We start from the raw sequence: 24,496 nt of genomic DNA, 5'->3' as shown, positions 1-24,496 counted from the left end.
ATGCCTTGCTTAAATGAAGATATCTCTTGCTTGCCTTTTGTCACCTTTGATTGTGGAAAGTACTTGTTCAAAAACTTTGTTACCACTGCTTCCCACTCTGTGAAACTTCCTTCTGGAAAAGAATTCAACCAAAGCTTAGCATTGCCTCCCAATGAGAAAGGAAACAAACTAAGTTTGATTGCTTCATCTGGCACCCCATTGATTTTCACTGTGTTGCAAATTTCATTAAATGTAGTAAGGTGCTCATATGGGCTTTCATGAGATAACCCATTAAATTGATGGCTCTTCACTAGTTGGATCAGTGCTGGTTTGACCTCCATATTGGCTGCATTGACTCTAGGTCTAGCTATGCTGTTAAAGTGCTGAGGTCTAGCTATATTGGTGTAATCAGCAAGAGTTCTTCTGATATTATTGTTCTCCATATTTTCTGTGCTATGAACAGAACCTTGTGGTGATGGTTGTAACAGAGTTTCCGGAGGAGGGAAAAGTTCTCTAGATGTTCTGATTCTTCTCCTCCGTCTACTGTCTTCTAATCCTTCAAGCAGAGGTTCTGTTGTTTTCTTGCTCCTAATTCGAATTGCCTCCTGCATACACAAGAACACAAAACCCTAGAAAAGATTTGGTTAGCACAAAAAGATATAAGAGAAGATATAAGATTCAGAAAATAAAAACAGAAAACAGAAAAAACAGAAAACAGAAAAATAAAATAAAATAAAATCAAATAAAATACAAACTGAAAAATATAAACAGAAAAATAAAATAAAATAAATAAAAAAATTCGAAATTTAAATTAAAAATAAAAAAAAAATAAGTCAAAGATAATCAATAATCACACAAATTAACCAGTTAAACCAGAGTCCCCGGCAGCGGCGCCAAAAACTTGATGGACAAATTTATGAACACCAAAATATGATGTCACATACTTGTTTTCTCAATCGGCAAGTATGACCGAATCGTTCAAGTAATAAACTTGGTAAGACCAAGTATCGTTCTTCCCAAGGGACTCACGGCCTAGTTTAGTTATGTGGTTTCTTAATTAGCTAAGACTTAAAGAAGAAATATTTGGAGTTTAATATGCAAGACAGAAAATAAACATGTATGCATGAAGTTTTGATCAATGGCAAAAAGCAAAAGATAAACAATTTCAATGAAATTTATGTATAAATATGTTGTTGGGGGTCAATTTCATCTTATCCACTCTCATATATTTTAGGAATTCAACATTCAAATCATCATTGTTAATGCCACTCTCTAAAGTACCTTTCTAGAAGGCTTCTCCCTAATCACGAGTTCATACAATTCCTAGCATTCCTAATGATCAGTTCATAAGTGCAGGAGCTTAACGACAACCAATATCATATTGGGAGAAATTCCCCGGATCTAGACTTCCCCGTACGTGCCCGTATCGACAAAACCAATAATCATGCATCGAATGAGTTAAACAATGCAAGCATTAAGCAAAGAGGAAAAACCCTAACTAATGATGAAAGAAAGCATAAGTCTTAATTAAAAGATGTAAAAACAGATTCCATATATGAGAGCTTCACAAGATTACATTGATTCCCCAACAAACATACAGAGTTTAGTTCACCATATTCATGGTGAACCTAGATGAATTACAATGAAAGAATGAAAGAATAAACCCTAAAAAGGTGAAGAGGAAGCCTCAGCATCCAAGATCCTCCTTCAAAGGGGTGGCAGAGAGAGTGTTTGCTTCGTTCCAGCCAAAGATACCTAACCCCAGGAAACCCTAAAGCTTAAATACCATTCGTAAATTACAAAAAATTAGGTCCAAGCCCATTAAAGTGCCGCTCAGCGGTAAAATACCGCTCAGCGGTAAGTGCGTGTCTTGTTTTCTCCCCTCAGCGGCCATTTTGCCCCTCAGCGGATCTCCCGTGAGTGCCTGAGTGCCGCTCAGCGGTAAACTGCCGCTGAGCGGTGACTTCGGCTTCTCCTTTTGCACTGTTTGATGTCTTTTCTGATTTCATCTCTCTCCTTCTTCACTTCTTTCACCAAATTCACCTTAAAACCTGCACAAAAACACTGAAATCAAGCATAAACCTGTCCAGCTCTCTTATTTCTAAAAATATGAAGAAAAGCATGATTTCAAGCTAGTTTCTAAGTGTAAAGGTTGCTTTTAGTGTCAATTTTAATCATAAATATAACAGTTTTTCAACTGTTATCACAACCCCAAACTTAAAACTTTGCTTGTCCTCAAGCAAATAAGATGTAACTCAATCTTCAACCAATTCATATGATGGTTCACTCATTCAAAAATCCTCTTTTTCAAGATAAGTAACAACTTCACTCAAACTTATGACCAAGAGTTCAATCAAGATGTGCACATGCTTTAGTGTTCACAAAGTCATTTAAATTCCAACAAATGCTATTTTCCATGAATGATCAATCAATTAAGCATGGATGTTCATGTGTTCATGGAATATTTCCTCACTAAGTCAAGTGTTTTACTCACACTCAAGTGTATAAGAGGTAATCACTCATTCGCTCTACTATCACAATGTCACATGAATCAATTTTGCCTTTCATTTTACCACAATCAAAAACATTCACAAGCATGCATCATCACAAGGACTTTTCTATGGCTTATAACGTGGCTGGGCTAACAAGAAAATTGGTTTTTCTAGATCACAAAACCCTTGAGTTAAGAGAATCATACAACACAAACATCTTATTCTTTCCCAACTTTCTTTTGCCTTTGCATTGAGCTTTGCTTCTTTTTCTTTTCTTTTCTTTTTCTTTGCATATTCTTACTTTTTAGGTCTTAGCTCAATGCTTTTCATGTTTTCCCAACAACCCCAAACTTGAACATTTAAAAATACCACACAAGATCTTCTACTTAACTCAAGGTAAAGATTTTTCAATCAAAGGTTTCAGTGTATGTTCAAGGCTAAGGGTTCAAAAGGATTGAACACAAAGTGTTCTCTTTTAGTGGGCTAACTTTTACAAATTTGGCCAATAAAAAGGTTTCCAACAAACGGCCTTGATCATATGATGCAAAACAAGCAATTGATTCAATCATAGAAAACCTGGGCAAAATCATTCATGCTTTCAAAGTAATAACATTCAACAATAACAACTCTGGAGCTCAAAATCTCACATATAAGCTCATTCACATTTGACATACACATCCTGCTTAATTTCACAATCACAATCATGATATCATGCATTTGTTCACAAAGCTTGTGAATCACCTGTATAAGCATTTTAATGTGCACATCATCTCAACATCAATCAATCATAAGCATCATTCCGCATTACTTATCACACAATCACGGTTAATAGCAAACCATCACAAGAAACCAGGTTTCAAATAGAGTACATCAAACCCTAATCTAAAAACAGATAATCCTTACAAAATACTGGGTTGCTTCCCAGTGAGCGCTTGTTTAGCGTCACGAGCCTGACCCAAACTTTCAAGGATCAACCAACAACATCATTGTGGAAAATTGTTGCACCTCTCCCCCTAGATAAGGTTTGAGACGTTGACCATTCACCACCCAACTTCTCTGTGGATCAGCAGCAACTGGATTAAATATTTCAATTGCTCCATGCGGATGCACTTCTTTTATCACATATGGTCCTGACCATTTTGACTTCAGCTTCCCAGGAAATATCTTCAATCTTGAATTGAACAATAGTACCTGTTGTCCTGGATTGAAAACTCTATTCACCAACTTTCTGTCATGATAAAATTTAATTTTGTCTTTGTAAGCCTTTGATGAATCATATGCATGTAATCGCATTTCTTCAAGCTCCAAAATCTGTCGTTTGCGTGTGCATTGAGTTTCATAAGGATCAAAATTCAAGAATTTCAAAGCCCATAATGCTTTATGCTCCAATTCTACTGGCAAATGGCATGCTTTCCCATAGACTAATTGAAATGGTGATAATCCCATAGACGTCTTCATTGCTGTCCTATAAGCCCAAAGAGCATCATCCAATTTAAGAGACCAATCCTTTCTTGATGAAGTCACTGTTTTTTCCAGGATCCTTTTTATCTCCCTGTTAGATACCTCAGCTTGTCCATTGGTTTGTGGATGATAAGGTGCAGCTACCTTATGTTTTACTCCATAGTGTTTGAGTACTTTCTCTAGCTGATAATTGCAAAAATGAGATCCTCCATCACTGATCAACACTCTTGGAGTGCCAAAACGTGAGAATATCTGCCTCTTCAGGAATTTAATTACCGTGCTAGCATCATTTTTAGGACAAGCTAATGCTTCCACCCATTTACTCACATAATCCACTGCTACCAGAATATATTCATTGTTGAAAGATGGAGGGAAGGGTCCAACAAAGTCAATACCCCAACAATCAAAAACCTCAACCTCTAAAATACCTTGTAAAGGCATCTCATGACGTTTAGTGATTGTCCCTGCTCTTTGACATTTGTCACAATTTCTAGCATGATTATGAGCATCTTTAAACAAAGTTGGCCAATAAAATCCTGATTGAAGGACTTTTGCTGCTGTTCTTTCTCCATTAAAATGTCCTCCATAAGGTGAATCATGACAATGCCAGAGAATTCCTTCTGCTTCTTCATTTGTAACACATCTCCTCAGAAGGTTATCTGCTCCAATTTTGAACAAATAAGGATCATCCCAAACAAACTGCTTGGCATCATGCAAAAATTTCTTTCTTTGTTGCCAAGTTAAGTCTTCCGGCATGACCCTTGCAGCTTTGAAATTAGCCATATCAGCAAACCAGGGTCTCTGCTGAATATACATGAGTGATTCATCTGAAAAAGATTCCCAGATTTCAGACTCCTTGCTAGTGACTTCATTGTTGACTAACCGTGACACATGATCAGCAATTAAGTTTTCACTTCCTTTCTTATCACAGATGTCTACATCAAATTCTTGCAATAGTAATACCCATCTAATCAGACGTGGCTTAGAATCTGGTTTTGTCAACAAATATTTGATAGCTGCATGATCTGTATAGACAGTTACCTTGGACCCAATAAGATAAGGTCTAAATTTCTCTAGAGCATACACAATAGCAAGAAACTCTTTCTCGGTTGTAGCATAATTCAATTGAGCATCATTCAAAACCTTGCTAGCATAATAAATTGGATGAAACTTTTGTTCTTTCCGCTGGCCAAGGACAACTCCTATTGCATAATCACTTGCATCACACATTAATTCAAAGTTTTGATTCCAATCTGGCGCTACAATTACTGGAGCTGACACTAACTTCTTCTTCAATGTGTCAAAAGCTTTCAGACAGTCTTCATTCATCACAAAAGGCACATCCTTCATCAAAAGATTACTCAATGGTTTAGCAATTTTTGAGAAATCCTTGATGAATCTTCTATAAAACCCAGCATGACCAAGAAAACTTCTAATCCCCTTTACATTTGTTGGTGGAGGTAGTTTCTCAATGACTTCTACTTTAGCTTTGTCTACCTCAATTCCTTTAGCAGAGATTTTATGCCCCAATACAATTCCTTCAGTTACCATGAAATGACATTTTTCCCAATTCAAAACAAGATTTGTCTGCACACATCTTTTGAGGAAATGTTCAAATTAGCCAAACATCTTTGGAAAGAATTTCCAAAAACTGAGAAATCATCCATGAATACTTCAATGCATTTTTCTAAAAGATCTGCAAAAATTGCCTGCATACACCTCTGAAACGTAGCTGGAGCATGACATAATCCAAAAGGCATCTTTCTATACGCAAAGATACCAAAAGGACAAGTAAAAGCCGTCTTCTCCTGGTCCTTTGGATCCACCACAATTTGATTATATCCAGAATATCCATCTAGAAAACAATAGAAAGCCTGCCCTGATAACCTTTCTAGCATCTGATCCATGAAAGGAAGAGGAAAATGATCTTTCCTAGTAGCTTTATTCAGCTTCCTGTAATCAATGCACATACGCCAACCAGTAACTGTCCGAGTAGGAATAAGTTCATTCTTATCATTATAAATTACTGTCATCCCACCTTTCTTTGGAACCACCTGTACTGGACTCACCCATTCACTGTCAGAGATTGGATAGATGATACCAACTTCTAACAGTTTCAACACTTCTTTTCTGACAACCTCCTTCATAACAGGATTTAACCTTCTCTGTGGTTGAGCACTTGGTTTATAATCTTCTTCCATAAAAATTTTGTGCATGTAGTAAGTTGGGCTAATACCTTTGAGATCTGATATTGACCACCCAATTGCTTCTTTGTTGGCTTTCAGAATTTCTATCAATTGCTCTTCTTCTTGTAGAGATAAAGAGTTATTGATGATGACTGGCTTTGTTCCATCTTCTTCTAGAAACACATATTTCAGATGTGATGGCAATCTTTTTAATTCTGGTGTCTGTGTTTTGACTGTTTCTTCCTTATCAATTATTTCGAATATTGGATCTTCCTCTGGACTCTTTTTCAATGTTTCCAAGTCCATCAGACATTCATCAATCAATTTCTCTTCTTCTTCATCTAAATCTTCACATGCATCAATGAGAGTTTTTTCCAATGGAGAAATATTTCGCACCATCCTTTCGTGCACCATACAAACTTCATCAAGTTCATCAAATTGAAAACATGCTTTGTCATCATTTGGATATGTCATAGCCTTGGATACGTCAAAAGTGATTTCTTCATCATCAACTCTCAATTTAAGCTTACCATTCTCTACATCAATCAAAACTCTAGCAGTCTTCATAAAAGGTCTCCCAAGAATAAGAGGAACATCACTAGTTCCTTCCATCTCCATCACAATAAAATCCACTGGGAATACAAATTTGTCAACCTTCACTAGAACATCTTCAACTACTCCATATGGATATTTAAGAGACCTGTCCGCCAATTGAAGAGCCATTCTGGTTGGTTTAATTTCCAGCCCTTGAATTGTTCTGCACATGGATAGCGGCATTAGATTAATGCTAGCTCCCAAATCAATCAATGCTCTTCCAACTTTCACATCTCCTATGGTGCATGGAATAGTGAAGCTTCCTGGATCTTTAAGTTTAGGAGGTAGTTTCTGTATGATTGCACTGCAGTTACCCTATATATTGATAGTTTCCTTATCAATGTACTTGTGTTTCTTTGTGAGGAGTTCCTTCAAAAATTTCGCATATGCTGGCATCTGTTGTAATGCTTCAGAGAATGGTATAGTGATCTCCAACTTCTTAAACAATTCCATGAATCTTTCCAACTGCTTTTCTTTCTCCTTCCTTGAATAACTCTTTGGATAAGGAAGTGGCTTTTCATACTCTTTTTCTTTCTGTCTCTCCTCTCTCTCTTCTCTCTCTTTTTTTTCTCTCCTCTCCTCTTCTTCTTTTTTGTTTTTCTCTCTCTCAACTCTTTCTTTCCACTCACATGTTTCTTTTTCACTCTCACTCTCATTTTCTTTCTCCTCTCTTTCTTTTTGTCTCTCCTCTAACACTCTACCACTTCTCGTCACAACAGTTTTACACTCCTTTCCGAGATTATCATGTTTCATCTCGTCAACTATTCTCTCAACATAAACCTCCATATTTTTAAATGCAACATCCACATTATGACAATAAGACGCATTCGTCTTCAAGAATCTTTGGAAAGTCTCTTCAAGCTTTGTTGTTTTCTCAACTAGAGTAAATTGCATCTGCCATTTTTGTTGTTGCACTTGAACCATTGAGACCTGTTGTATTTCCTGTGGGATTTGAGAAAGTTTCATAGTTACTTCTTCAAGCTGTTGAGAGATAATTCTATTTTGAATAAGCAAAGCCTCATTTGATTGTAACAACTCCTTCTGACTAAAATCTCCTGTTTCAATGTTGAGTTCGTTGTCACTAGTAGCCATATTTTCAATAATTTCAGTTGCTTCCTCTGGAGTTTTCCATTTAATGGTTCCTCCTTGATGAGCGGGTCGCACCTCCCACAAAAGTTGTGCATAAAAGAATGCAGTATAGTTACTAGGAAGTGACTCCTAGGTCGTCTCTCAAGGACCAATTTGGGTTCAGTCTCAGATCAAACACATAGTGGGGGGGTTTTGAAAAAGTGTTTTTGTAATTAAAAATGAACTAAATTAAAACTGAAAATTAAACACAACCGAACATAATTGAAAAGTATTAAAGTGAATGAAAATAATAAACCGAACAATCCTAAAGCAAGTGAAAAAAAATTAGTAATGTAGGAAGATAAAGAGGCCGAACAAAATAAACAGCACAGTGAACAGAAACAATAAACTAAAGGGTTCTATTTTTAAACAAATTAAAAACCGAGCTTGTGTTAACTTGAAAGCACCGATTGAATGCAATGTTAAATAAAGAGACTCATCTAATGCTATTAAATTGCAACATTCAGCTAACAATGGAAATGCATGTTGTAGTCATCTAGAAGGGGCACATCACCCGCGGAAACAATAATGAAAACATGCTTGAACAGTAGAATAATATAAATTAGTAAACTATTTCAATCTAAAGCATTTCAATATATAGAATAAAAGGAAATAATTCTCGGTCCAAGCGTTAATACAAATTGAAGAATCTATTGAAGCTCTCTTTTTTTTCCAGCACATTGAATTGAGCCTTGGCCATGTGCATATTCTCTAAAGGTTGAATGAAAAGACCGTTGTACCTACCTAATGAGTCACCGCCTATTCTTTTCCAAAAGCAAGGTTGCATGTGATAAAATAAAGAATAGGCTGAGACACCACTTTCTCCAAGCCTCTAGACTTACATTTTGGATGTAATCAAATTCCTCCCTCCGTGTTCATTCCCTACGCCAAAATAAATCTCACCCAAGGTGGCGGCTGGCTCCTCACACGTCCAGCCCCCCTTTCTTTTTATGAAATGTGCTTCTTTTTAAGTGGAAGAAGATGCCCTCATTCAAGGTGACGGCTGGACCACACTAGGCCGAGACACCCTCTCCCTCAACGTGCTAGACCTCTTTCTTTCGTGTGCAGGCCGAGACCCTAGATTTCTCCCTGCTGGGCTCCCGTTTTTCTCACCGTCACACCACTTCCATGTTGGCTCTGCTGGACCGAGAGTTACTGTGTGCACCCTTCTTTCATGCTCCGCTGGATACACCTTGATGAGTCAATATTTTGTTCACTTCACTTAGTTTATTATACTAGAATTAATCGGGGAATTGTGCTTAAATGTCTGGTATTTTCCCATTTTTCCTAATTGTGCTTAATTTGATCAGAAATTCTTATTTTAATTAATTTGAATGATTTGAGGTAATTATTTGCATTATTAATTGTAGGGAAAATTTCGGAAATACAATTTGGAACATTTAGAGGCTAAATAGTAATCTGAGGAGGTGTGGATTTAAATTATGGGAGTGCACATGGAGATGGGCTTGGTTGGAGAAGCTAAGAAGTGGTGCTGGAAGAAAAAGAGGCTCACGGCCTGCACCCAACAGAAGCACGAGCGTCCAACACTTCAGCGCACGTCCAGCAGCTTCAGCACACGCCCACGACGAGCGTCCAACAGATGGCACGCACGTCCTGATTTGGCTTCTCGCGGATAGCACGAGCGTCCAACACTTCAGCGCACGTCCAGCACGTCCGCACACATCCAGCACGAACGTCCAGCAGAGTGGAAGACAGCGCACGTCCAACACACTCCACAGCGCACGTCCGCACACATCCAGGGCGCACGTCCAATAGTTGCGGTCCAGCACACGCCCATTCTTTCACGCTCCCAGCTGATTCGCATCCAGCGCCTTCTTCCATTCAGCAACAGCGAAGCCACATGGGAAGCAGCGGTGCATCCAGTAGAGTCCAGGAGGCATCACGCGTGAAGGTGCTCACGGCCCAGCAAGCAAGACTGAAGCAGCTTCATGCAGTACGGTGGCGAGGAGAATGAAGGTGCAGTGGTCCAGAAGCAAACAGGAGAGAGGAAGCCCACACACTCAGAGAAGGAAATTATTTGTTTATTTGGCAATGGGAATGTTTTTGTCTTCTTCCTTTTTAAAATGAAGCACGTAGAAAGTGGGGTGCAATCTTCCCTTAATTGGATAAAAAGTGGAGAACCCCCTCATTCATTATTGGCACGGTCCAGTACGGAAGAAATACTTTAAAAAAATTAATTAAGCATGGGCTGCAACGAAAAGGGGATAAAAGGGGGACCCTAGCCGCCACCTTGGAGGGAGGTATTATTATCTTTCACTGAGAAAAAAAAAAGCACTGGAAAGATGGAGGGTTACGGTTAGCGGATTTTTCTTATTTTCACTGGAAGGAATGTAGCAAGGAGAGCTGCCACGTCCGAGCTCCAAGTGTTACGGCTTGGATGAAGAAGACCGTTTAGATTTTTCTTTGGCTGGGAATGTTTAGATTTTGAGGAAAAAGCTTACTTTATTTTTATGTTGCAGATTACACATGCCATTTTCAATATTTTCTTTTCAAGCATTTTGTTTTTATTAAAGTTTTCATTCTAGCATTTTACTGTGCACGTGGCTCTCGGTTTTATTTTTATTCAAAAGGTGATTTACTTGAAAGTGTGGACAGGGATTTCATTTGGTGCAGCACAAGGTGCATTTAATTTGGCTTTAATGGAATGAGTAGTAGATTAGGATAAAGTCTAGATGATGGGACATGTGGTAGCAGGAGGTGTAGCAATGTATTTCTTTTATTTGTTTAAGAATGAAGAGGTAGATTAGGTGAAGCAAAGTAGTGCACGGTCATGGGAATTTATTCCCTTGTCACGGTCAAGTCTAGAAGTTTTATTAATTTTTTAGTTAATCATTGAATGAAAACGGTGCAAGCTGGTGGAACACTGATTGAAGGGAGTAGGTGTGTGGTGTCAAAGTGATAAAGAAGCACGGTGATTCACGGGAGAATGTAGCTTCCAGTGTTGGTATGCACTTGGTGATTGGAGAATGATGGCCCAGCTTGGATGGTGGAAGCGTTTTCAATCAAGTGTACACACTTCCCTTTGCATTTTTCTTTTAGAAAAACATTTTCTTTGAATTGCCTGTTATTCTCTTTTAGTTCTAAAAAGGTCTATGTTGATGTTTGAATCGGTGGTAATTTTTATTTTACAATTTCCAAGCTTTATTCCAATGTGCATTTAATTTGTTAGCTCAACATTGTCGTTTGAATAGTTTGAATTGTGTCTGGATATTTATATGTTACACTCTTCGGTTTAATGTTTTCATGCATTTTAATGCTTTCACTTATATTCGGTTGTGTTTAATTTTCATTTTTTAATTTCTTCATTTGCATTCACAAACCTTTCACAAACTCCCCCCCACTACGTGTTTGATCTGAGACTGAACCCAAATTGGTCCTTGAGAGACGACCTAGGAGTCACTTCCTAGCACTGTACTGCATTCTTTTATGCACAACTTTTGTGGGAGGTGCGACCCTCTCATCAAAATGGCGCCGTTGCCGGGGACCAACGGTTCAGTCTTAGGTCTTTTTGTTGTGTTTGTGTGTGTTGTGTTTTGTCTTGTGTTGTGATGTGATGTGATGTGATGTTCTGTTTTGTGTGTGCGTGTTGCATGTATAAATGTGTTGTGTTTTATTTGTTTCGTGATTTTTAGTATTCTTCTTTTTCATTGTCTACCTATTTTGATTTCGTGAATAGTGCTTATTCTACCAGTGCCTCTGATTATGATTCTCCTTCTGCATGTTACTTTGATTGTGATTCATATTCTGCTGATTTGTATGTTGAGAGCAATATGGCTCATCCTCCGACTTCTGAGAGTTCTCTTTGGGAACCGGTTCCACCTACTAAGGATGATGTTCATTGCGTTCTCAAGACTGGACTGATACATTTGCTGCCTAAGTTTCATGGTTTTGCAGGTGAATGCCCACACAGACATTTGGAGGAATTCCACAGCATTTGCTCTTCAATGAAGCCTCCACATGTACCGGTTGATCGCATGTTCTTAAGGGCATTCCCACATTCATTACAAGAAGCAGCAAGGGATTGGTTGTATTGTCTTCCTCCAGGATCTATCACTTCTTGGGAAGATCTTAAGCATATGTTTTTGGATGAATTCTTCCCCGCTCAGTATGGTTACAGCAACGATCCTGGATGGAATGACCCTAGTTTGGGATGGTATGATGCTCCACAGCAATATCAGGAAGCACCATCTCAGAATGCTTGTATGCCTCCGCCAGTCCAGCAACAACAACAGCTGCAACTTTATGAGTCGGCCCAGATAGCTCCTCAACCTTCTACTTCTGAGCCTACATTGCAGGAGTTGTTGGAGCAGATGACCATGCAGAACCTTCAGTTTCAGCAAGAGAACATGCAGTTCCAGCAAGAAATAGGAGCTGCCATTCAGAGTATGACTGATCAGATAGGGCAGATGGCCACTCAACTCACTGAGGAACAGTCTCAAGATTCAGAGTTACCATTTCAGACTGCTCAGATTCCAGATGATGATGATAGTGGCATCAACATAGAAGATGGGGAGAAGAGTCATGAGCTTACTATTGCGCCACCTACTTTCCCATCGCCCTATGGCCCCACTCTTGCACCTGAGGAGACTGCTGAAGATCTTGAGGACCAGGCAGGTATAAGCAGTAATTTTGAATCAGGTAGACAATTTTCATCTTCCACCACTTTTCCAATCTTTAGGGAAGTGGAGGAAAACATACCTAATTTTGACTATGCTGTCGATGATTATGCTGTTGATAGGTATGTTGGTGATTGTATTGTTGATGAGTCTGTTTTTAATTCTTCCTCTCTGCATGATGAGAATCAATGTTTGATATCAAATTCGTATGTTTATTCTCCATGCACTGAACATGAATCTGAGTCTGTGGTTGATATTGTTTCTGAATTTGAAATTGATTCATGTTCTGAGAGTTTATCTGTTGTTCAGCCTGTTACACTGGGATTGGGTGTTATACCCCTGTGTGTCAATTCTTTGGAACCACAATGTACTAACCATGCTGCAGGAGGTACATATGAATTTGACCAACATGCACCCCCAGTGGAAGACAAGGGTGCTTACATACACAACAATTTCAACATCAATAGGCACCAGCTGAACCCGCTCATCAACAATCACTTCTTAGATCCAGCTGTGGAAGACATTTCCCTGCTAGATCAAATCTGGAGGATGAAGCAATTCTTCCTCAAAACTTCCTTGTTGGACCCTAAGACAGAAGACATCTCCCTACAAGTCCAAAATTGGCAACTGCCACCATGATCAGGGGAGTATTTCTTTTCTCTTCTCCCCCTTTTTCCTACTTTTATTGCACTTGTCCATGATATGATTACTGATTTGATTGCTGATCTTAGGCTTGTGACACATTGAGGACACTGTGTAGTTTAAGTGTGGTCTATTGGGGGAGATTTTTAATTTTCTTCGTTAGTTTTTGTTTTCTTGGTTAAATTTTTTCTTTTCTAGGTTGTTTTTGTCGTGTCTTGTGTACAGTTTTACATGTTTCTCTTGATTTCTAGACTTTGTTTAGGTTGTAGATGTATCTTTCACTTCATTGATACTCTGACTTGTTTGAAATCCTTGCTTTTCTCTGCTTGAGAAGATGATTATAGATGTTTGAGAGGTTGATTTGATTGTGACATAAATTACCCTGTGTGAGATTTGAGCCACTTGATGTTCTTTCTTGTGTGTGATATGTCTCTTGATTGCTTGCACATATGCTCTGGCTTGACTCTTGTTGATAATTCTTGATTGATATGCATGTTTGGAAGTGATAAAGGCAGTTTTGTTTTTGAGCCTCTCTAGCCAAATAAGCCTACCGTGTTCTAAACCTTTGATAACCCCTTTTGAGCCTATACTTTCCTCATTTCTTTGTTTTGAAGCTCATACACTACCCCTAAGTGAAAAACCATGATTACCTTAACCTTAGGGAATTTTGGAGCTTTGGAAGTGTTTTGGGAACAAGTGTGGTCTCCTTGGGGATTCTTATGAGTTGGCTAGTTGGTTCCTCTTCTTGTTTTGTTTTGGTAAATATGTTGTGTATCTTGTCTCTTCCAGTTGTGTCCTAAAGAGTGAGAAAAGAAAAAAAAAAAGAGACAGGATGAAAAAAAATGATGAAAAAAATTTGAATAATGGAGTCAAAAAGAGGATTTAATTAGAGGTTTTGGGTGTGATTTGATTGTGTTTACACTTGTTTCCCATTGCTCCTCTATTTCTTTTGGTTTGTAGCTTCTCATCCATATCTATCCTCCCTTGTCCTTGGCCCCGTTTCACCCACAAAAGACCTTTTGATTTGAACATGCATATGTTTTGAGTGTTGATATTAGAGTCTTGCCAAGTCTGTTGTTGTTTGCTTTCTTGAGTGCATTGAGTTGAAATTCTTTACCTTATACACTTGAGAGAAACACTGATAGTGCATCTGTGAGGTTTTGTTACTTTTGATTCACCTCTTGAGCTGATTAATTATTTTACCATGTTTTGAATTGCTTGGACGATTTCATAAGTATCTGGATTCCTTGATTCGGTGTTGGATATTGTCTACATCTTTTCTTTGTCTAGATTCCTTGAGGACCGTGTAAATTCTGTTTGTTTCCTTGCAAGTCTTTGTTTTCGGTGTGCTGAGTTTGTGTGATTTCCCTGATGTCCTCTGAACTATTCCTTGATTTGCGTCTTAATTTTGCCCAGGAGTGCAAAAGACTAAGTGTGGTCTATTTTGATGAGTCGATATTTTATTCACTTCACCTAGTTTATTGTGCTAGAATTAATCAGGGAATTGTGCTTGAATGTCCAGTATTTTCCTATTTTTGCTAATTGTGCTTAAATTGACCAAAAATTGTTATTTTAATTAATTTGGATTATTTGCGCTTATTATTTTCATTTTGGATTGTAGGAAAATTTTGGAAATATAATTTAGGACATTTGGAAGGCTGCCACATAATTAAGACTCTCCATTAAAGAAGTGTCTACAATAAGGAGGACATTATGGTCATTTTAATCTTTGAAAGGGGTGCTTTATTATTGAAAAAAGGGTGACATCCAGCAAAGTGAAAACTATTGAGAAAAGTGGTGCTTTTAAACGCATACAGTAGCACGCACGTTAAGTGATGTTACGGCTGGAATGGAGACAAAGCGTGGGTGTGCACATGGAAATGAGATTCTCGATCTATATTCCAGCAGAGGGAGAGCTCCAAGAGGTGCTGCAGTTTTCTTTATTCACACTTGCACCGAAAAAGCCGTCCAGCAGCCTGGGAGAAAAACCTGGTCCAGAATCACTCCACGGTCCAGCTTTGGCACAAGGGCACTGATATTTTTGAGTTTTCGGGAAGCAGCAACAGGGGGTGCACGTCCAGAACAGCAACAAGCACCAAGCATGGGCTTCATCCAGAGGGAGGTGCACATCTTCACGCATTCAGCAAAGAATCCACGTAGGCCAAGTAGCAAGGCATGGTCCAGTAGCAACTTGGAGAGCTTCATACGTCCAGCTTGAATGAAAGCTACTCCACGGCCCATGAGGGGGAGCTGTGACAGCCAGCAGCTTGAGAAAGGAGGTGCACGAAGAAGCCTTCACCACGTCCAATCCAGCAGCATCCAAATTTCTTCATTTTTTTCCAGCAAAGCAACGTAGTGTAGGGCAGGAGGGAGAGAGGTCCACGGAGACAGTGAGAGGAAAGGGTGTTCAAAAGGAGAAGCCAGCAGCAGCTGCCACGACCCAAAAAGCAGAAGCAGTAGCACAAGGTGGGCTCCTTCACGTCAAGCTTGGGAGGTGCAATTTGAAGGAGTTGACACGAGATTCTGGTCCAGCTTGTGAAGCTCTCGGTCCAACTTGAAGAGGTTTTTATGGAGAATGGAGGGAGGGCATGAGGTTGGAAGGAGTTCCAGTGGCCGCCTCTCTCTGAGTTTTGGTTTTTAGGCTTTTGGCTTTGAACGTCTTAGGAGAATGTAGGAATTTGTTGTTTTTGCTTTGAATCAGGAAGATCCGCCACCTTCATTTTGTGTTACTAGCATTTTCTTTCTTTTGTTCTAGAAGCAGCAGGGGAATTGAATTTTCTTTTCTTTCTTTAGAAAATAGCACGCTGACTCATGGGAGAAGAGACGTTACGGTCTGGATGAAATTTTTACAGCATATATATTTTGGCTTTTAAATGGAAGCGGGGTGAAGGGTGGAGCCGCCACTCTCTCTCTCTCGGTTTTTATGTTTTTAAACTTGTGCCTGGAAGTTTCAGGGATGGAGAGCAGATTTTATTTTGTAATATTGAGATTGGAATTATTAGGATTAACTTTTATGTTTTTCGTTAACTGCAAGGTGCTGTGACGGTGAGAAGAGACATGGAGTTTCATTTAATTTTCGTTTGAAAAGCACATCCAGTTTTCATTTTTCTAGAAGCCATTCCATGAATTAATTGCATTTCAATGTGTCGTGCACTTTGGCATTTAATGCATTTAAATTTGAATTGAAGTTTATTAGCTAAGTGTGTTTCTCTATTTCCACTGTAATGAGCATTTCGATTATCAGCTAACTTTGTTTCTTTTATTCCAGCGACTATGTGCGTTTCAATTGATTAACATAATGTTTCTTTGAATTTTTATTCCAAGTTACAAGATTGTGCATTTTAATGTTTCAGTTCAAGTGTTACAATGTAATAGTTTTAGTTGTATTTGGATATTCATCTCTTGCATTGTTTAGTTTACTTTTCAATTCACTGTGATGTCTATTATTTCGGTTTAATGTTTCCGTTCACTATGTTGTTTATTCTATTCGGCTTCTTTATCTTCATGTAGTTTCAATTTCCTCACTTGCTTTAGATAACGTTAGGTATCAATGTAGAACCGTTCGGTCATCTGTAGGACCGTTTGGTCTTCCTGCTTTGTTCATTTATTTCAATGTTTTCAGTTATGATTAGTTGTATTTAATTTCTAGTTTTAATTTAGCTCAATTGCATTCACAAACTTTTCACAATCAACCCCCCCCACTACGTGTTGATCCGAGACTGACCCCAATTTGGTCCTTGAGAGACGACCTAGGAGTCACTTCCTAGTACTATACTGCATTCTTTTATGCACAACTTTTGTTGGGAGGTGCGACCCTCTCATCAAAATGGCGCCGTTGCCGGGGACCAACGGTTCAGTCTTAGGTCTTTTTGTTGTGTTTGTGTGTGTTGTGTTTTGTCTTGTGTTGTGATGTGATGTGATGTGATGTTCTGTTTTGTGTGTGCGTGTTGCATGTATAAATGTGTTGTGTTTTATTTGTTTCGTGATTTTTAGTATTCTTCTTTTTCCATGTCTACCTATTTTGATTTCGTGAACACTGCTTGTTTTGCTAGTGCCTCTGATTATGATTCTCGTTCTGCATGTTACTCTGATTGTAATTCATATTCTGCTGATTTCTATGTTGAGAACAATATGACTCATCCTCTAATTTCTGAGAGTGCTCTTTGTGAGCCGGTTTCACTTAAGGAGGATGATCTTCATTGCGATCTCACCTCTGGACTGATACATTTGCTGCCTAAGTTTCATGGTTTTGCAGGAGAATGCCCACACAGACATTTGGAGGAGCTCCACATCATGTGCTCTTCAATGAAGCCTCCAGATGTCCCTCTTGATTACATTTTCTTGAGCGCATTTCCGCATTCATTACAAGGAGCAGCTAAGGATTGGAAAGACTCTCTTCCTCTGAGATCCGTTACCGATTGGGGATATCTTGAGCATCAGTTTCTGAGCAAATTTTCCCTTGTGCAATATGTTTACAGCAACGGTCTTGGATGGAATGACCCTACCTTGGAATGGTATAATGCTCCACAGCATCATTATCAAGAACCACCATTCCAGAGTACTTGTATGCCTCCACCAGTCCAGCAATACCAAAGTCAGCAATATGATGCTCCTGCCCAAATAGCTCCTCAGCCTTCTACTTCTGAGCCTACATTGCAGGAGTTGTTGGAGCAGATGACCATGCAGAACCTTCAGTTTCAGCAAGAGAACATGCAGTTCCAGCAAGAAATAGGAGCTGCCATTCAGAGTATGACTGATCAGATAGGGCAGATGGCCACTCAACTCACTGAGGAACAGTCTCAAGATTCAGAGTTACCATTTCAGACTGTTCAGATTCCAGATGATGATGATAGTGGCATCAACATAGAAGATGGGGAGAAGAGTCATGAGCTTACTACTGCGCCACATACTTTCCCACCTTTAGATGGTCCCACTCTTGCACCTGAGGAGACTGCTGAAGATCTTGAGGACCAGGCAGGTATAAGCAGTAATTTTGAATCAGGTAGACAATTTTCATCTTCCACCACTTTTGCAATCTTTAGGGAAGTGGAGGAAAACATACCTAATTTTGACTATGTTGTCGATGATTATGCTGTTGATAGGTATGTTGGTGATTGTATTGTTGATGAGTCTGTTTTTAATTCTCCCTCTCTGCATGATGAGAATCAATTTTTGATATCAAATTCGTATGTTTATTCTCCATGCACTGAACATGAATCTGAATCTGTGGTTGATATTGTTTCTGAATTTGAAATTGATTCATGTTCTGAGAGTTTATCTGTTGTTCAGCCTGTTACACTGGGATTGGGTGTTATACCCCTGCATGTCATTTCTTTGGAACCACATTGCACTAACTGTATTGCAGGAGGTACAAATGAATTTGATCAACAAACACCCACAGTGGACAACAAAGGTGCTGACACTGACAAAAGCTTCAAGATCAATAGGCACCTGCTGAACCCACTCATCAACAATCACTTCTTCTTAGATCCAGCTGTGGAAGACATTTCCCTGCTTGATCAAATATGGAGGATGAAGCAATTTTTCCTCAAAACTTCCTGGCTGGATCCTGTGGTGGAAGACATCTCCCTGGAAAGTCCAAAATTGGCAACTGCCACCATGACCAGGGGAGTTTTCTTTCTCTCTTCTCCCCCTTTTCCTACTTTTATTGCACTTGTCCATGATCTGTTGACTGTTATGATTTCTGATCTTATGCTTATGACACATTGAGGACACTGTGTAGTTTAAGTGTGGTCTATTGGGGGAGATTTTTAATTTTCTTCGTTAGTTTTTGTTTTCTTGGTTAAATTTTTTTTCTTTTCTAGGTAGTTTTTGTTTTGTCTTGTATACAGTTTTACATGTTTCTCTTGATTTCTGGACTTTGTTTGGGTTGTAGACTTATCATTTCCTTCACTTGATTGATACTTATTTGTTTGAAATCCTTGCTTTTCTCTGCTTGGAAGATGATTATGATTTTTGAGAGTTGAATTGATTGTGACAGAATTACCCTGTGTGAGATTTGAGCCACTTTATGTTCTTTCTTGTGTGTGATATGTCTCCTGATTGCTTGCACATATGCCTTGGCTTGACTCTTGTTGATAATTCTTGATTGATATGCATGTTTGGAAGTGATAAAGGCACTTTTGTTTTTGAGCCTCTCTAGCCAAATAAGCTTACCTTGTTCTGATTCTTTGAAAACCCTTTTGAGCCTATACTTTCCTCATTTCTTTGTTTTGAAGCTCATACACTAGCTCTAAGTGAAAAACCATGATTACCTTAACCTTAGGAAATTTTGGAGCTTTGGAAGTGTTTTGGGAACAAGTGTGGTCTCCTTAGGGATTTTTATGAGTTGGCTAGTTGCTTCCTCTTCTTGTTTTGTGTTCAGAAATATGATTTATATCTCATCTCTTATAGTTGTGTGCTAAAGAGAGAAAAGAAAAGAGACAAGATGAAAAAAAAAAATAGAGAAAAATGAGAAAAATAAAAAAAAAATTAAAAAAAAATATTTTGTGAATAATGGAGTCAAGAAGAGGATTGAATTAGAGGTCTGGGTGTGATTTGACTGTGTTTACACTTGTTCCCCATTGCTCCTCTATTTCTTTTGGTTTGTAGCTTCTCATCCATATTTATCCTACCTTGTCCTTGGCCCCATTTCACCCATAAAAGACCTTTTGATTTGAACATGCATATGTTTTGAGTGTTGATATTAGAGGTTTGCCAAGTCTGTTGTTGTTTGCTTTCTTGAGTGCATTGAGTTGAAATTCTTTACCTTATACACTTGAGAGATACAGTGATAGTGCATCTGTGAGGTTCTGTTGCTTTTGATTCACCTCTTGAGCTGATTGATCATTTTGCCATGTCTTGAATTGATTGGATGATTTCATGAGTATCTGCTTTCTCTGATTCATTCTGTGTTGGAAATGTCTACTTCTTTTCTCTGTCCAGATTTCTCTAGGACTGTGTAAATTCTGTTTGTTTCCTTGCGAGTCTTTGTTTTCTGTGTGCTAAGTTTGTGTCATACCCTAGATGTCCTTGGAACTGTTCCCTGATCTGCGTCTTGATTTTGCCCAGGAGTGCAAAAGACTAAGTGTGGTCTATTTTGATGAGTAAATATTTCTTCACTTCACTTAGTTTATTATACTAGAATTAATCGGGGAATTGTGCTTAAATGTCTGGTATTTTCCCATTTTTCCTAATTGTGCTTAATTTGATCAGAAATTCTTATTTTAATTAATTTGAATGATTTGAGCTAATTATTTGCATTATTAATTGTAGGGAAAATTTTGGAAATACAATTTGGAACATTTAGAGGCTAAATAGTAATCTGAGGAGGTGTGGATTTAAATTATGGGAGTGCACATGGAGATGGGCTTGGTTGGAGAAGCTAAGAAGTGGTGCTGGAAGAACAAGAGGCTCACGGCCTGCACCCAACAGAAGCACGAGCGTCCAACACTTCAGCGCACGTCCAGCAGCTTCAGCACACGCCCACGACGAGCGTCCAGCAGATGGCACGCACGTCCTGATTTGGCTTCTCGCGGATAGCACGAGCGTCCAACACTTCAGCGCACGTCCAGCACGTCCGCACACATCCAGCACGAACGTCCAGCAGAGTGGAAGACAGCGCACGTCCAACACACTCCACAGCGCACGTCCGCACACATCCAGGCCGCACGTCCAATAGTTGCGGTCCAGCACACGCCCATTCTTTCACGCTCCCAGCTGATTCGCATCCAGCGCCTTCTTCCATTCAGCAACAGCGAAGCCACATGGGAAGCAGCGGTGCATCCAGTAGAGTCCAGGAGGCATCACGCGTGAAGGTGCTCACGGCCCAGCAAGCAAGACTGAAGCAGCTTCATGCAGTACGGTGGCAAGGAGAATGAAGGTGCAGTGGTCCAGAAGCAAACAGGAGAGAGGAAGCCCACACACTCAGAGAAGGAAATTATTTGTTTATTTGGCAATGGGAATGTTTTTGTCTTCTTCCTTTTTAAAATGAAGCACGTAGAAAGTGGGGTGCAATCTTCCCTTAATTGGATAAAAAGTGGAGAACCCCCTCATTCATTATTGGCACGGTCCAGTACGGAAGAAATACTTTAAAAAAATTAATTAAGCATGGGCTGCAACGAAAAGGGGATAAAAGGGGGAGCCTAGCCGCCACCTTGGAGGGAGGCATTATTATCTTTCACTGAGAAAAAAAAAAGCACTGGAAAGATGGAGGGTTACGGTTAGCGGATTTTTCTTATTTTCACTGGAAGGAATGTAGCAAGGAGAGCTGCCACGTCCGAGCTCCAAGTGTTACGGCTTGGATGAAGAAGACTGTTTAGATTTTTCTTTGGCTGGGAATGTTTAGATTTTGAGGAAAAAGCTTACTTTATTTTTATGTTGCAGATTACACATGCCATTTTCAATATTTTCTTTTCAAGCATTTTGTTTTTATTAAAGTTTTCATTCTAGCATTTTACTGTGCACGTGGCTCTCGGTTTTATTTTTATTCAGAAGGTGATTTACTTGAAAGTGTGGACAGGGATTTCATTTGGTGCAGCACAAGGTGCATTTAATTTGGCTTTAATGGAATGAGTAGTAGATTAGGATAAAGTCTAGATGATGGGACATGTGGTAGCAGGAGGTGTAGCAATGTATTTCTTTTATTTGTTTAAGAATGAAGAGGTAGATTAGGTGAAGCAAAGTAGTGCACGGTGTTGAGAGGGTCGCACCTCCCAACAAAAGTTGTGCATAAAAGAATGCAGTATAAACTAGGAAGTGACTCCTAGGTCGTCTCTCAAGGACCAAATTGTGGTTCAGTTTCAGATCAAACACGTAGTGGGGGGGGGGGTTGAAAGTGTTTTTGTGCTTTGGAAATGAACTAAATTAAAACGGGAAATTAAATACAACCAAACATAATTGAAAACATTGAAATGGAAATTACAACAAATAAATACCCAAACACAACTCAAGCTGTAAACATGCAACGGTTACACTAAAACATTAAATGCACAATATTGTCATCTATCCTACACATTCACCATCAAAAAGAAGAAAAGCATTTATACATACAATATAAAATATTCCAAGACAAAAGAAATAAAATAAAATAAAACTTTCCTACCATTAACCATGATCCCACACATCTACCAAGAGCAATTGGAATCTGTAAATGCTTATAAAAAAAAAACTACCTCCTTACCCGTGACACCACATCTCCAACGTATCCCACTTCTTTTTCCAAATAAAAATTTCACACCTCTGCACCATCTTCCTTAAATGATTAACTAAATAGAATAAAACTTTCTAGTCTCTTAAAAATGCTCCATCACCGTGCACACTATGGCCCACATTCACGTGAATTACTCTTCTACCTGATCTACTCCTTCATTGCATAAATCAAAAGCCATTCTCTTTTCTTCCAGCATGGCCCCACCGTGACACCTACTGCTTGCTTCAATAAAATCAAATGCATTTTGCCTAAAAGGAATTAAATATGCTTCTCCCAACCAAATGTTTCCCTATCCGTGACAGCTGCTGGACCTTCATGTGCTTCTAATAAATCAATGTACTCTCACTACCTACTCCCATCAAATCAACGAGCTCCTTGCTTAAATAAAAAAAACATTCTCTATTCTTCTATTAATTTGCTGCAGCAAATCATTCCAGCCGAGACACCATTCTTCTTACCTTGCTCCACGTCACGGACACACCTCACACCATCTAATCACCGTAAATCAGCTGTATGCAAGTGCTTCTATTCTCCCACTCCACATTAGCCATCAACGTGTTGTTGTCTCCAAAATGTCCAGCTTTCCTTCCTCTCTCATGTGCGTGCAGATTTAAAATAAAATATGCCTCTTCTTCAAAGAAAATGAATGCACAGTGTGCTTCCTTCCAGGCCGTGACCCCACTTTCTTTTTTCCAATTGAAAATCTTGTGCCTTCTTCCAGCTCAACACGCACGTTGCTTAACTTCCATAAAACAAAACTCAATCACCGGTAGAATCTTCTAAAGAAAGAAACACTCCTTTTTCAAAGTAAAAAAAATTGAAAATGACTGTGGATGTGGCAGCAGCAGCTGATCCCAAGCTTCAAACCAAGGTGCACAAAACCAAATGAAAATGAAAAGGGAAATAAAAAAAAATCAGCGAAAAGAAATCAACATTCTCTTCATTCATGCCATTGAAAACCGTTTCCAAGAACCAAAAGCAAAATGAGAGAAAAAGAAAACTCCTTACGGGATGGCGGCTGGACCTATTCTAATGCCGTGGGTCACCTTTTAACAAGGGTGGGGTCCACACAAAAAACCCTAAGGTGCCAAGTCATTTTCCTTCACATTTTGGGTCTAGTCTACTTTACCGAAAATTGTCCCAAAATGTAAAAGTTGATAAAGAAATTCTAAACTACTGAATTACAATTTAATTAATTCTAAAATGTCTGTGTGGAGAGTCTTGAATTTATTTGGCATTCTTCCTGATGTCCCAAAATGTATTTCCGAAATTTTCCTGCACTTCAAAAACGCACTTAATCAGCTCAGAAAACCCAAATTAGCACAATTACAAATTTCCGACTAAATTAAGCAGAATTCGGAAAACGGGGAAATAACAAACAATTAAACACAATTCCCTGGTTTATTTAAGTGCAATAAACTAAATATAATTCAAGAAATAACGACTCATCAAAATAGACCACACTTAGTCTTTTGCACTCCTGGGCAAAACCAAGACGAAAACCAGGGAACTACTCAAACATCAGGGGGCTGACACAGACTCGACAGACAGACAACAAAGACTCAACAAGGACAGAAACAGAATTACACAGTTCTCAAGGAATCTAGACCAAGAAAGGAAGTAGACAATTCCAACACAAAATGAATCAAGGAAATCAGATACTCATGAAATCATCCAAGCACTTCCAAGCATGGCAAAATTATCAATCAGTTCAAGAGATGAATCAAAAGCAACAGAGCCTCACAGGTGCACACAATCAGTGTTTCTCTCAAGTGTTTAAGGTAAATCAATGTCACTCAATGCACTCAAGAAAGCAATCACAAACAGACTTGGCAAGCCTCTAATATCAACACTCAAGCACATACGCATGTTTAAATCAAAAGGTCTTTTCATGGTCGTAATGGGGCCAAGGACAAGGCAAGATATATCTGGATAAGAAGCTACAAACCATAAGGAACAGAGGAGCAATGGGGAACAAGTGTAAACACATTCAAACACACCCACAACCTCTACTTCCATCCTCTTCTTGACTCCATTATTCACAATTATTCACATTTTCTTTTTCACTATTTTTCTGCTCTTTTTTTTTTTTCATCCTGTCTCTTTTCTTTTCTCTCTTTTCAAAACAAAACTGTAAAAGACAAGATACACATATATTTACCAAAA

The sequence above is a fragment of the Vigna umbellata genome, chromosome 6, assembly GCF_029865625.1.
Source record: "Vigna umbellata cultivar VRB3 chromosome 6, Vumbellata_1.0, whole genome shotgun sequence".
NCBI lineage: Eukaryota > Viridiplantae > Streptophyta > Magnoliopsida > Fabales > Fabaceae > Vigna > Vigna umbellata.
The sequence above is the reverse complement of the archived record's forward strand: the minus strand, read 5'-3'. Positions refer to the sequence as shown.